This window comes from Meles meles, chromosome 16, assembly GCF_922984935.1.
Source record: "Meles meles chromosome 16, mMelMel3.1 paternal haplotype, whole genome shotgun sequence".
NCBI lineage: Eukaryota > Metazoa > Chordata > Mammalia > Carnivora > Mustelidae > Meles > Meles meles.
Window position 1 is genome coordinate 78929953 of NC_060081.1, and position 14589 is coordinate 78944541.

Genomic DNA, 14589 nt, shown 5'->3' on the forward strand with positions numbered 1-14589 from the left:
AAAGCAGGAACAGATGAAGAAACTTTCCTAGGACACGTGGGAGGGGGCGGGGGGGGGAGGTGGAGAGGAAGGGAAGGATGCTCTTTGGGGCGAAGCAACAGATGATCTCTAGATTCGTGTTGCTGTAAAAAGTAAGGTCATACATCCAGGATGCTTTTGATTGCAAGTAACAGAAACTCAGTAGAGGCTTTTTTGCTTTATGGGGGGGGGGGGGGGCATGACATATTGGCTCCAGTAAGTCAAGAGTCCTGTGGGAAGTGGACCAGGTGGATCTAGGTGCTCAAATAATGTCATCGATCTCTGTCGTTCCTTCCGTCTCTCCCAGCAGCTCTCCCCAGCGTGCACAGCGCAGCCTCCAATAACCAAACACGCATGTACCTTAACAACAGCAGCTTAAGGAAAGTGGTTCTTTCCTCCACCCTCAGGTAGAAAAAAGACCTAGAGGAAAATTCTGATTGGCTAGACCTATATCACGTGCCCTTCCCTGGACCAATTGCTGTGGCCAGAGAGACAGAGTCGTCTGACTGCTCAGACCTGGGTCAAGCAGGGGTGGGGGATGGGCTCACCCCACATCCGACCACAGTAAGAAGTTGCTCCACTGGGGTAAGAGAGAGAAAATACAACGACAGGCAGAACCCAGAAATGCCAGATTTCTACCTCGTTCCTGATGTCAATATGTACTCTGTAGGGACTAGGACGTAAGGGGGAAAAAAGAAACCATTCAAGAGATAGAAAAAGTACTGGTGACTGAAAGCATTGGAGCCTTGGCAAATGCGTTTCCCACCATGACACTAAAATTAAATGTCATAAATAAAAACACCGAAGCATACTGAGCTTCCATAGCATGAAAACAAGACAAACCAACCAGAATCTCTACAAGCAAGATCAGAAGACTAATGACACATGACGGGGGGCACTTTGCAACCTGCATGTCAGACCAAGCATTTGGTACCTCGCTTATGCCAAAGAGTTCTTAGAGATTAACACAGGATGGCCCCCTCGATGGAAGTCTGGGGGAAAAAATGACACGAGCAATTCTGAGAAAGTAGGGTGAAGGAAGCGCACTACACGCATGAAAAACGTGAATAATAAACATTTTAAAAGACTGAATTCCCAGTAGAGAAATTAGCATGGTCAGACGTCATGGTCGTTTGGAGTGTCAGTTGGTCTGACCTTTTGAGAAGGCAGGTTGGTACAACGTATCAGAGAGAGTTATTGGTTCATTCGGCAAATACCACTGGAATGCTCAGTGCACGCGGGCATTACTCCCAGCGACGGAGTAGATGTGTGAACAAGCAGACACAGTCCCCACTTGGAGTCCGCATCCTATGGGGAAAGGTGAACGTTAAAATCCAGTGGACAAGAGGGGCGCCTGGGTGGCTCAGTCGGTTAAGCCTCTGCCTTCGGCTCAGGTCATGCACAGGTGTATTTGTTTGCAGGTAGCTGGAAGAAAATCTTGGAATCTGTCCTGTTTTATTGAACCCGTAGTGTCAATCGTGAACTTCATTTGGTCTTGTAGGGAGCAAACGTAGGCAAATGAAGTTCTGTCAGAAATACAGGAGGGAGAGTCTGACTTGGCCTCACACAGAAACTTGAAGGCCCATCCGTGGGGACATGTTCTTGAGATGTTTTGAGCTTAGGGCCAGGACTGAAGTTTTCCTGAGTTGAAAGAACCTCCTTCAGCTCCTACTGTAATACGCTGAATGACTTTGGAAATTGCATTTTGCTGTGGACTTGAAAATGTTATTTACTGAGTTCAGACTAATGTTAGCAGGCAATACGGTGCTTCTATGCAAAACTTCTATTGTGGGAAAGTCTTTTCCACTTGGCTTATACCGTAGGAGTCTCAGGGAATGTCAAGCAGCTCTGGGTGCTTCCCATGCTGTCAAAAGCTGAAATAAGAAGGAAGAGCCCATTCCCATACAGACCTGCGGTGCCTTAATGCTTTGAGCTCGCACTACACTTCAAGCAGAGTTTCTTAGAACTTGATGCGAGCTCAGAGGAAATCCAATATTTCAAAATCCACTTAACTGTGCAACAGAGAAGTTTCCACACAGTTGCCAACTGGAAGTGATTAATCTGTAATGGAATGACGTGCTAAAAGACAAATACCAAGAGAAGAACCTGGTAGAATTCTGTAATCGCGTCACACGTGATGAATTTGCTCAATTAAGATCACAGGCTTGGGGACTGATACCAGTCTTGGCAGCGCCTGTCTGTGCAGAGAGGCGTTTTCAAAGGTGAAGCACACAAAATCTCACTGCAGATCAGTAAGAGACGAGAGCTTCTGTGATCGGCTTTGATTCGAGCGGACACTCACTTTGACCACCAGTTTGACGAATGCGAGTCCAAGTGTTGGGCTCACCAGGGTTAGTGAAGGGTATTCTGTTCTTCTCATGAGTGGACCTATATAACAAAAAAAAAGTATATTTATTATTATATTTTTAACCACCTTGATTAAAAATCTGCAAAGTTTATTTCCTCTCTTGCTATCAAAATGCCTACATTACTGAGTTTCCCCTTCTTTTGCAGAGTCGGCAATACTAACTATCAGGTGTTTTCTTCAAAAGCTTCCCTGTTGGGGACATCTAGGTGGCTCGGTCTGTTAAGCAACCAACTCTTGATTTTGGCTCAGGTTGTGAGCTCAGAGTCATGAGATCGAGCCCAGCGTTGACTCTGCGCTGGATGTGGGGTCTACTTGGGACCCCACATCTACTTGACCCCACTTGGGTCTACTCTCCCTTTACCCCTCCCCCTCACCAAAAAAAGCCTACAAGTTAGACTGATGAACTTAAGAGGTATGCAGGACGTTTTCCATGATAGACCATATATTAGGCCACAAATAAAGCCTCAAAAGACTTAAAAAGAGAGATATCATACAAAATACCTTCTCCAACCACAATGGGATAAAGTTGGAAGTCAGTAACAGAAGGAAAACTGGAAAATGCACAGATTTGTGCAAATTAAACAACACTCTTCACCAGTGCGTGAAAGAAGAAATCCTATAGGGAATTAAAAATATCTAGAGATAAGTGGAAACAGAAACACAACAGACCCAAGCGTTTGGGGTTGCCGTTGAAAGCGGTGCTAATGAAGAAATTTATAGCTATAAAAACAGTAAAAAACAAGAAAGATCTCAAATCAGCAACCTAAATTTACAACTTGAGGAACTAAAAAGGAGAGAACACTAAATCCAAGGCTTGGCAGAAAGGAAATAAAGATTAGAGCAGGGGCGCATGCCTGCGTGGCTCAGGTCCTGGGATCGAGCCCTGAGTGGGGCTCCCTGCTCAGCGGGGAGTCTGCTTCTCCCTCTCCCTCTGCCTCTCCTCCCCGCCTGTGCTCTCTCTAAAGTAGATGAATAAAGTCTTTTTAAAAAACAAAAATTAAAAGCTTAGGGCAGAGATAAAATAGAGAAGAGGAAAACAGTAGAGAAAATGAACGAAACCAGAAGCTGATCCTTTGAAAAATCACCCAAATTGGCAAACGTTGAGCCATGTGAACTAAGAAGAGAGAAGACTCAAATTACTCAAATTTTCACCGTCATCTCTTATAATCCTTTTATACCTGTAGAATCGGTAGAAACGGCCGCACTTTCATTTCCGATTTTAGTAAGGATGCTACAGTCAAATGAATCTACACACCCATGTAACACCACAGCAACAGAACGAAGGGAGGGAAACCCCACGTGATTATCGCAACTGATGCAGAAAAAGCAATGGAAAATTCAACACCCTTTCATGACAAAAACACTCAACACACTAGGAAGGAAACTACGTCCCCTAACAGCCATCTGTGGAGACCTCAGGGATCATCATAGTCAATGATGAAAAATTGAAAAATTTCCTCTTAAGCAGGCCTGGGGGACGCAGTCGGCTAAGTGTCTGCCTTCGGCTCAGGTCACAATCCCAGGATCCTGGGGTCGAGTCCTTCATCCGGCTCCCTGCTCAGCGGGGAGCCTGCTTCCCTTCCTCTCTCTCTCTGCCTGCTGCTCTGACTGCTTGTGATCTCTGTCTGTCAAATAAATAAAAATAATATCTTTTAAAAAAAAGAAAAAAGAAAAAAATTCAGCAAAGTAGCAGGGCACAAAGTCAACATACAAAAGTGAACTGTATTTACATACACAGACAGTGGCATCTGCAAAGGAAATTACAAAAGCAATTTCATTTATAATGGCATAAAAAAGAATAAAAAAACTTCGAATGTAATCAAGAAGGTGAGAGATGTGTAGTGAAAATTACAGAGCGTTGCCAAAAAGGAATTAAAGGAGACACCCGTGTGCGGAAACAAATCCCACTGTCACAGAAGATATAATATTACTAAGATGTCCACACTGCCCAAAGCCATTGACAGGTTCAGTGTAATCCCTACCAAAATCGCATTTAAAAATCCCATGTTTGGGGTGCCTGGGTGGCTCAGTGGTTAAGCCTCTGCCTTCGGCTCGGGTCATGATCTCAGGGTCCTGGGATCGAGTCCCGTGTCGGGCTCTCTGCTCTGCGGGGGCCTGCTTCCTCCTCTCTCTCTCTCTCCCTCTGCCTGCCTTTCTGCCTACTTGTGATCTCTGTCTGTCAAATAAATAAATAAAATATTTTTTAAATAATTTTTAAAAAATTCCATGTTTTACAGAATAGGAAAGCCCCATCCTAAAATTCATATGGGATCCCAAGAGCCCTGAATAACCAAAACAATTCTGAAAAAAATCAAACAACAACTGAAGGACTTAAGTGTCTTGATGTCAAGCCACACTACAAAGCTCCAGTAGTCAAAATACTGTCGTACCAATGTAAGGACAGATGGACAGACCAATGGAACAGAACAAAGAGGCATAGAATAAACCCTTGCATGTGTGATCCAGTGATGTTTGACAAGAGGGGCTAAGGCCGTTCGGTTGGGAAAGCGTAGTCTTTTCAATAAATGATGCTAGGAAAACTATGTAGCCACATGCAGAAGAATGAAGTTAGATCCTTACCCAACGCTATCTACAAAAATTAACCCCAAGTGGATGAAAGATCTACCTGTAACACTTAAAACTATAAAAACCTTAGAAGAAAGCAGGGCAAGAACTTCAAAACATTGAATTTGGCAGTGATTTTTTGGATATGACCCCAAAATCACAGGCAACAAAAGAAAAAAAAACACAGAAAAATTAGATTCCCTGAAAATGTAATGATTTCGTTAGTCAAGACAATATCAACAGAGTAAAAAGGTAACCTCCAGAATGGGAGAAAATATTTGAATATCAGTAAGGGATGAATATCCAGAACATTTAGAGAGCTCCTAAAAATGACAAATCGAACAACCCCTTTTTTAAAATGGATACAAGACCTTATTAGACATTTCTCCAAAAAAGATACACGAATGGCCAATAAGCGTATGAAGGGTGCTCTGCGTCACTAATCATTAGGAAAAGCAAATCAAAACTACCATGAGATAGCACCTCGCGCCCATCAGGATGCAACTGTGAAAAGAAAGAATAAGAACCGGTGTTGGCAAAGGTGTGGAGAACTTGGAACCCTCATGCACGATTGGTGGGAAGGTACCCTGCTCCACACTGTGGAAAACAGATTGGCGGTTCCTCGATTAAAAATAAAACTACCAAATGATCTACAATTCCATTTCTGGATACATGTCCATAGAATTGAAAGCAGGATCCCGAAAGATATTTCTACACCCCATTTGTACCTAAAGTAGTCGTAGCAGCGAAAACCTAGAGGCAACCCAAGTGTCCCTCCATGGGAATATTAGCATGAAAAGGAAATTCTGACCCAGGCTAAAACATGGATAAGCCTGAAGGGTATTATGCTAAGTGAACTAAGCTCACTTAGGTTGCTAAGCTCACTTTTCGCTCACTTGCGAAAAGACAAATACTATATGATTTCACTTATATGAGTCAGTGTAGACAAAAGTCAGAGTTGGACAGTAGAATGGTGGGTGCCAGGGGATAGGGAGAAAGGCAAATGGAGAGTTATGGTTTAAAGAGCATAGAGTTTTTTAAAAAGAGTTTATTTGAGAAAGAAGAGAGCATGAGCGGAGGGGAGAGGCAGAGGGTCACGGAGACTCCCTTCTAAACAGGGACCCTGACATGAGGTTCCATCCCAGGACTCCAAGATCATGACCTGAGCGGAAAGCAGATGCCTAACTGGCTGAGCCACCCAGGAGTCCCTTGTTTTGTTTCTTACGTAAGCTCCATGCCCACGTGGAGCCCAACATGGGGCTTGAACTCATCATGATCCTGAGATCAAGACCCTGAGATCAGGACCTGAGCTGAGATCAAGAGTCAGTTGCTTAATTGATGGAACTCCCCAGGCGCCCTTAGAGTTTTGGTTTCCAAAAATAAGAAGAATTATGTGGGCGGATGGCAGTGAGGGTTGAACCTCATTGTGAGTGTATTTAATACCCCCAAACAGCATGCTTAGAACTAGCCAAGACAGTAGAAGAAGGTGGGGGGGGGGGCAGGATTTGCTTGGTGGACCTGAAACCTACTCGCTGTGCCTTCTACGTGTACGTGGCCTCTGCTCTCCTTTCCCTGGGCTTGTCCGTCTGACATTTAGAAATACGGTCAACCCTAGAACAACAAGGCTTTGCACTGTGCAGGTCCACTTATCCGTGGGTTGTTTGTTTTTTTTTTTTTCCAGTAAATGCAATAAATGTCTTTTCCCGTTCTTAGGATTTTCTTAATAACATTTTCTTTTCTCAACCTGACTTTGTTGTGAGGCTATTATATGATACGTATCACATACAAAATGCGTGTGGACACTGTTCTTAGTAAGGCTCCCAGGCAACAGGCTTTTTGTAGTTAAGCTTTGGGGGAGTCAAAAGTTAGAGGCAGATTCTTTTTTTTTACATTAAATAGGCAGATTTTTGACTGTGTTGTTTGAGGGTCAACAGTAATCACCCGGAGTCCCCTTTCAGAATAAGGTCTTTAATTCCTTTGAAAAAGATGTTAATACGGTATTAAATAGATTAGAATTAATGTTGATAGTAAGAATAGAAACAGAAAACTAATTGGCCACAGATGGAAGATGTTGGAGGATGAACAAATTATTCTGAACACTAGGAAATCAAGACACTTACTAGTCTTACTACTAGACACATTAGTCTTACTAGTCGTCTTACTAGTCTTACTTACTAGTCTCTATTTGCCTGCCTGTCCTATACACACTGTATATTTGGGTAACCAAATAGTAGATGAGAGGAGATTTCTTTTTTTATTTATAATATATAATATGATATGTAATTCATATATATAATAATATACTATATATAATATATTGTGTATAATATATATTATATATATGACATATATATAATATAATGAGAGAGAAAGAGGGAGCAAGAGAGAAAGAAAGTGAGCACAAGCAGGGTGAGGGGCAGAGGGAGAAGCAGGCTTCCCGCCGAGCAGGGAACCCAGTGTGGGGCTTGATCCCAGAACGCCAGGATCATGAACTGAGCCAAAGGCAGATACTTAACTGAGCCACCCAGGTGCCTGGAAGTTTCTTTTCAAAGAAACATTCCAGCTAATACATGGGAAAGGAATGTTATTATTAGTCTTTGACCATATCACAGCCGCTGATGAATAGGAATTGGACAATGTATAATGACGCGTATCCATAATTATGGTATCAGGGTACCCTGCGTCCCACTTACTGGTCCCTCCCCCAGCGACGCCTGGCAACCACGGATTTTTTTTTTTTAACTGTCTCCATAGTTCTGCCTTGTCCAGAACGCCATATAGTTGGAATCACACAATAGGTAGCCTTTTGACTTAGTAATATGCATTTCTGTCTCCCTTGTCTTTTTACGGCTTGATAGCTTATTTCTTTCTAGCACCGAATAATATTATCGTTGTCCGGACGGACCACAGTTTATGTACATACTCACCCGCTGAAGAACGTCTCGGTTGTTTCCAGCACTTGTCCATTATGTGTAAAGCTGCTACAAAGATTTGCGTACGGATTTTTGGGTGGACAGAAGTTTTCGCCTCCTTTGTTAAATACCAAGGAGTGTGAAGGGGGATCGTATCGTAAGAGTAGGTTTCATTTTGGAGGAGACAGGCAAACCGTGTTGCAGAAAGCTGCACCATTGTCCTTTCCCGTCTCGCTGTGGACTGCAGGGCCCTGGCGTTCCGGTGTGCACTTGGCTGACCACGGACGGCGCGGAGCATCTGTCCGCGTTCTGCAGATCTCTGCTGAGGTGTCCGCTCGGGTCTTCGGCCCAATTTTTTTTTTTTCTTATTGTTGAGTTTTAAGGGTTCTTGCTTTATTCTGGATAACAGTCCATTATCAGATGTGTTCTTCTGGTGTTTTGATGTGTTTTTTAAGGATTTTACTTATTTATTCATGAGAGACAGAGAGAGAGGGGCAGAGGGAGAAGCAGGCTCCCCGCAGAGCCGGGAGCCCGATGAGGGACTCAATCCCAGGACCCCAAGATCACGACCCAAAGGCAGACGTGTAACCCACAGAGCCACCCAGGTTCCCCCAGATGTGCCTTTTGAAGACATTTGCTCCTGTCCCGTCTCGTCTTCTCATTCTAATGCCACTTTGAATTTTAGTCAAGTGCAGCTTATCAGTTCTTTCTTTCAGGGATCATGTCTTTGGTCTTTTACCTAAAACCGCATCCCCGTTTTACAGTTTCAGTTTCTTGTTTACGTTGAGATCTGTGATCCATCTTGCGTCTGTTTTTGTGACGAATGTAACGTCTGTGCCTAGATTCACTTTTTTCTACATGTGGATGTCCAGTCGTTCTAGCATCGTTGGTTGAATAAACTGTCTTTACTCCTTCGTCTTACCTTTGCTCTTCTGGCAAAGATTATTTGTTACTATATTGGTGTGGGTCTATTTCTCAGCTTTCCCTGTGTCTCTGTGTTTGCCACTACTCCCCCATCCTGGTTACCGTAGCTTCATAGCAAGTCTCAAGGTCATGCAACACCAGCCCTCCAACTTTGGTCTTCACCTTTCATACAGGCTTGGCTCTTCTGGGTCTTTCGCCCCTCCACATACATTTCGGAATTCATTTGTTGATACAAACGAATTTGTTTGTTAAAGCTCTGATTTGGACCGCAATGAATCGAGACCAAGTGGGGAGAAACGGACCATCTGACAATATTGAGTCTTTCTGTTCATGAACATGGAGATCTCTCCATTTATATCGTTCTTCTTTGATTCTGACCGTCAAGAGTTCTGTAGTTCTCCTCATATAGACCTTGGACATATTTTGCTAGATTTATACCTAAGTATTTTATTGTGGAGTACTAATATAAATGGTATTGCTTGCATGCATGTGCGTGTGTGTGCCTGAGTGTGTGTGTGTGTGTGTGTGTGTGATGTTCCACTTATTCATTGCTGGGATACAGGAAAAGCAATTTACTTTTGTATTTTAAAATTGTATCCTGCAGGGGCACCTGAGTGGCTCAGTTGATCAAGCATCTACCTTCAGCTCAGGTCATGACGCCAAGGTCCTAGGATCCAGCCACACCTCAGGCTCCCTGCTGAGCCTTCTCCCTCTGCCTTCTGCTCCCCCTGCTTGTGCTCTCTCTCTCTCCCTTTGTCAAATAAATAAAATCTTAAGATAAAATAATAATTGTATGCTACAAACTTGCTATGATTACTTATTACCTCTCAGAGGTGCCCCCCCATTCTTTTGGATTTCCTACAGGCATGATCATATCATCTGCAAACAAAGACAGTTTTATGTCTTCCTTCCCAATCTATATACATTTTATTTCCTTTTCTCGTCTTACTGCAGTAATTGGAAATTCCAGCACAGTGTTGAAAAGCAGTGGTGAGAGGGGCCATCCCTCCCTTGGACTCAATCTTACTGGAAAAGCTTTGAGTTTCTTGCTGTTCAGTATAGGGTCAGCTGTGGGAGGGGAGTGTTGCTGATATTCTTTTTTTTTTTTTTTTTTAAGATTTTATTTATTTATTTGACAGCGAGAGATCAAGCAGGCAGAGAGGCAGAGAGAGAGGAGGAAGCAGGCTCCCTGCTGAGCAGAGAGCCCGATGTGGAGCTCGATCCTAGGACCCTGGAATCATGACCTGAGCTGAAGGCAGAGGCTTTAAACCACTGGGCCACCCAGGCGCCCCTGTTGCTGATATTCTTTATAAAGTTGAGGAAATTCTTACTAAGAGTGTTTATCATGAATAGGTATTGGATTTAGACAAATGCCTCTTCTGCATCTGTTAATATGATCATGTGATTTTTCTTTTTTAGCCTATTGATGTGATGCAACACAGTAATTGAATTCAAATGATGAACCAACCTTTCCTGCATTCCTGGGATAAATCCCCTGGGGTCATTGTGTCTAATGCTTTTTATCCATCATTGGATTCCTATGCTATTTTTAATATTTGACCTAGAGTTTGCACCGGGCAATTACCACTAATCCAAATCTACTTTCAAATAACGCTATGCTATTATACCGTGTCTAATAGGAAAAGATTCCTTATTCTTTCCTCCCATACTCGTATTTCTGATGCCATTCATCTCACTCAGACATAAGCCTGCATAAGTACCTGTGTGTACATAAGCGTGCAGAATTGAACACATTCTTGCTATTACTACTTCGAACAAAGTATTACTGGTGAGATTTATTAAAAGTATAAAGTTAGGGGCGCCTGGGTGGCTCAGTGGGTTAAAACCTCTGCCTTCGGCTCAGGTTATGATCCCAGGGTCCTGGGATCAAGCCCCGCATCAGGCTCTCTGCTCAGCAGGGAGCCTGCTTCCTCCTCTCTCTCTGCCTACTTGTGATCTCTGTCTGTCAAATAAATAAATAAAATCTTTAAAAAAAAGTATAAAGTTAATGGGGCACCTGGGTGGCTCAGTTGTTAAGCATCTGCCTTCAGCTTGGGTCATGATCCGGGGGTCCTGGGATGGAGCCCCACATTGGACTCCCTGCTCAGCGGGGAGCCTGCTTCTCCCTCTCCCACTCCCCCTGCTTGCGTTCCCTCTCTCGCTGTCCTTCTCTCTGTCAAATAAATACATAAAATCTTTTTTAAAAAAAGAATATAAAGTTAAAAAAATAAAAGCTTTTATTTCATCTTTACTACTCCTATTCTGATGCTCTACCTTACCTCAGGTCGATCTGGTTTTTGACTACATTATATTTCCTCTCCCTAAAGAACTTTTAACATTTCTTGCAAGGCAGATCTACGGGCAAAAAATTCCCTCAATATTTGCCTGAGAAGATCTTTATTTCTCCTTCACAAAGTAGAAAATTGAGATTGGCGGGGATTTTTTCCTCTCAACAGTTTGTGAATTTTCATTTTAGTGTCTTCTTGCCTGCGTGGCTTCTGAGGAGAAGTCAAATATAATTCTCACCTTTATCCTCTATAGGGGAGGTGGGTTTTCCCCGCCTCTAGCTCCTTTAAGGCAATTTTTCTCTCCATCTTTGATGTTCTGTAGTTTGAAATGAAATGCCTAAGTGTAGCTTTGTTTTGTTTGGTTTGGTTTGCTTGGTGTTCCCAAATGTGTGGTTTTCTGTCTGACATTAATCTGGCAAACTTCTCAGTCATTATTGGTTCAAGTATTTTTTCTGATTCTTCCCCTCTTCTCCGTCTGGAATTGCCATCACACAAAGATTACACTTTTAGTTCTCTTTGTTTTTCCATTTTTGAGGATTCTGTTGAGATGTCCTCGAACACAGAGCCTCTGTCCTCAGTCAGACCCAGTCAGTTAGGAAGCCCATCAAAGTCATTCTTTGTTGCTTGAGCCCTAGCATTGCTTTCGGTTCTTGCTTAGGATTTCCATCTCTCTGTCACACTGCGCACCTGTTCTTGATCTGTTAGCGACCATCGCGCAGACGTGAGTCAGAGGCATCGTGGGTCAGTGTCCAGACGCCCACAATGAAGCGAATATTGCAATCACACGAGTGAAATGAATTCTTTGGCTTCCCAGCACATATACAAGATACTTGTACTACATTGTATCTATTCAGTGTGCAGTAGCATTATGTCTAAGAAAAAACCTTGGAGGCTTGGAGGTACAATTCACGTACCTTAATTTAAAGTACTTCATGCTAAAAATGCTGAACGTACTGTGAACTTTCAGTGAGTTGTGATCGTAGATAATCACAGCAAATATAATAATAATTTAAAAAGCTCAGAATATTGCAAGGGTCACCAACAAGGAACACAGAGACCTAAAGAGAGCAAATGTTGTTGGGAAAATGGTGCCGACAGTGGTGTTTGCTCAATGAAGGATGGCCATAAAATTTCAACGTGAGGAAAAAAAAATGCAGTATCTGGAAAGTGTAAGAAAACAAGGTATCCCTGCATATTTTCATAAAATTTTCGATGATAAATTTCCAGTCTGATAGTTGCTACATCCCGGCCGTGTCGGGTTCTGCTGCTCCGTCTCTTCCAATGCTGTGGTTGGTCTGGTTGTCTCTCTTCTCTCGAGAGCCACACATGATGTTCTGGGTGCAGGAAAGGCTGTAAATCGGCCTTTGGTAATATGGTGGTGAGGGTTAGAGTTGGTGGGGGGAACGTTCTGTGGCCCGTCATTGCCTTTGGTCTTTCAGTGAGCTTACGTCTCTGGACTGTGACCTTCTGGTTGTTTCTCTCACGTGGGGAGGCAGAATGACTATAATGGGCTACCTTGGGGTATTTGCCTTCCCCAGGTCGGCTGACTCTGGGGATCTACTTTCCTCTAGGGCAGGACTTGTCCAGAACAGGTTGATCTGGGGTGTTTAGAAATGAGGGGATTTTTCTCAGGTATTTATTATGGGAAACTGGCTGAGCTCCTGCCGTTAAATCTCACCATACTGGGGGGGACCTCTCTAGGACTGGGTTTTTACCTGGGAGGTGTTGTCAGGCTCGGGTCAGGATTTCCTCCCAAAGCAGGTTCCCCCTGTGGTGGTTCTCCCGTGTCCCCTGCATCCGCTTGCTTGTCTCTCCAGCCTGAGGGCAGCACTTGGCCCCATGTCCTGTCTCTCCGAGACCCAGGAAGATTTCTTGAGTTGTCAGTCTATTCAACTTTCTCCTGGGTGTTAGGATGGAAAGGCGATTTCCGAGCTCCTTGTATATGGTGGGTCAGGAAACTAGTCCACACGATGCTCTTTTTCAGAAAGATTCGTAGGGGTGGACACGCTGACTTGGGCACCCGTGATGATTTCCCTCCTTCTCCAGCTTTGCCTTTGAGGTCCATCGTGAGAGCATCCCTGCTGGCGCCCTCATTCCCTTTCCCCATCATCCTTCCACTGCGTACGGTCCTAACCCTGGTGTCGGTTCCTGTGTGCCTACACCTGTGTGCCTACGGCTTGCAGAGAAAAAAAAAGCACCCAATAGGTTAACCTGTTTCCTAGAAATTCCTAATCACCAACATCAGCCAAATGGTTTGTCCTTACATCCTGCTTCTTCCTTCTGGTCAACGCATTCTCCCTCTCTCTGCAAAGATGTGTCGGACTTTCTATTTCTCTCACCAAATCTCTGACTTCCCCGCACTCCAGCCAGTCACCTTCCACTGCAGAGAGACCATGGCGGCCCTCACGTGGCGGCCTCGGGCCCCTCTGGCCCAGCGTCCCCGCTCTGCGCAAGGGCTGGCGTCCCACTGGCGCCTGCGGCCTTCTCCACTTTGCCTTTCGGGAGCTTCACGTGAAGGATCCATCCTCCTTCGTCAGCAGATTCAGTGTCTCCTTCTCTGAGTAATATTTCCCCTTCATCACTGAAACATACTCAGCTGCATCGGAAGAACTAACCCAGTGAAACAAAAACCATCTTCCTTTGACCTCCCCTCCTTTGGTCACCACCCAGTTTTCTCCTCTGCTGGGCACACCACCGGTCCCAGTTGCTATGACTGCATTCGAATGACTCCCCCAGCCCTAGTGACATTTGCTATTCTAGTGGTTTCTTTGGCTCAGGAATTCAGAAATTCAGACAGAACACAGTGGGGATGGCTTATTTCTGCTCCGTAGCCTCTGAGTTCCCGCTGCTTGTCCCCTGGGCTGGCGTTCCTCAAAGCCTTGTTTACTCACATGGCGGTGGACAGTTGGCTGTCGGCTGGGGGCCTTGGGGGCCTCTCCACATGGTCTCTTCATGGACCCCTTTGGGCTTCTGGAGTCCAAGGATGCAAGTATTCCAGAAAAGAACCAGAGTCCAAGTCCTGAAGTCAGAAAGATGGGGGTGCCCCGGGCTGGAGAGAGAGGGCAGAAAGGGGAGTCCATGTTTCCTGGGGACACAGCTTCGGTTTCGCGGGTTGACGAGAGCTCTGGAGACGGGTTGCACGAGTGTGAATGTACTTAACACGACCAAAATGCTCCGTGGAAAGCGGTCAAAATGACAAGTTTTATGTTACGTGTATTTGACCACAACTCGAGAGAGAGAACACGGGAGAAGCTGTGTCCTTCCACGGCCCAGCCTCACCAACCCCACAGCACCGCATCCTCTGTTCTCCGTTGATCACAGAAGTCACAGGTGCACCCAGGTTCAGGGTTTGGGGATGGGCTCTCCCTCCTGAGGAGGAAAAGAAGTTTCTGGAAGAGCATGTGGAATGGAAGACGTTGCTGTGGCGTTTGTGGAAACACAGGCCGCCACACTCTCCGTTCCCTCGGCCCCGACAAATCTCTTTTCCCTCCAGGCTGGCTTTGGCTGTGCAGCT

The 14589-nt window shown here is 44.5% G+C and overlaps 1 long non-coding RNA gene across 1 annotated transcript in view; it reads right to left on the reverse strand.

Moving 5' to 3' along the window:
- Nucleotides 1–1814: 1814 nt before the first annotated feature.
- LOC123926713 overlaps nt 1815–14589 on the reverse strand; it is a 46430-nt gene continuing 33655 nt past the window's right edge. Inside the window, exon 3 of the long non-coding RNA XR_006815302.1 lies at nt 1815–2406. This is a non-coding gene — a long non-coding RNA (uncharacterized LOC123926713). The remainder of the gene's footprint in view (nt 2407–14589) is intronic.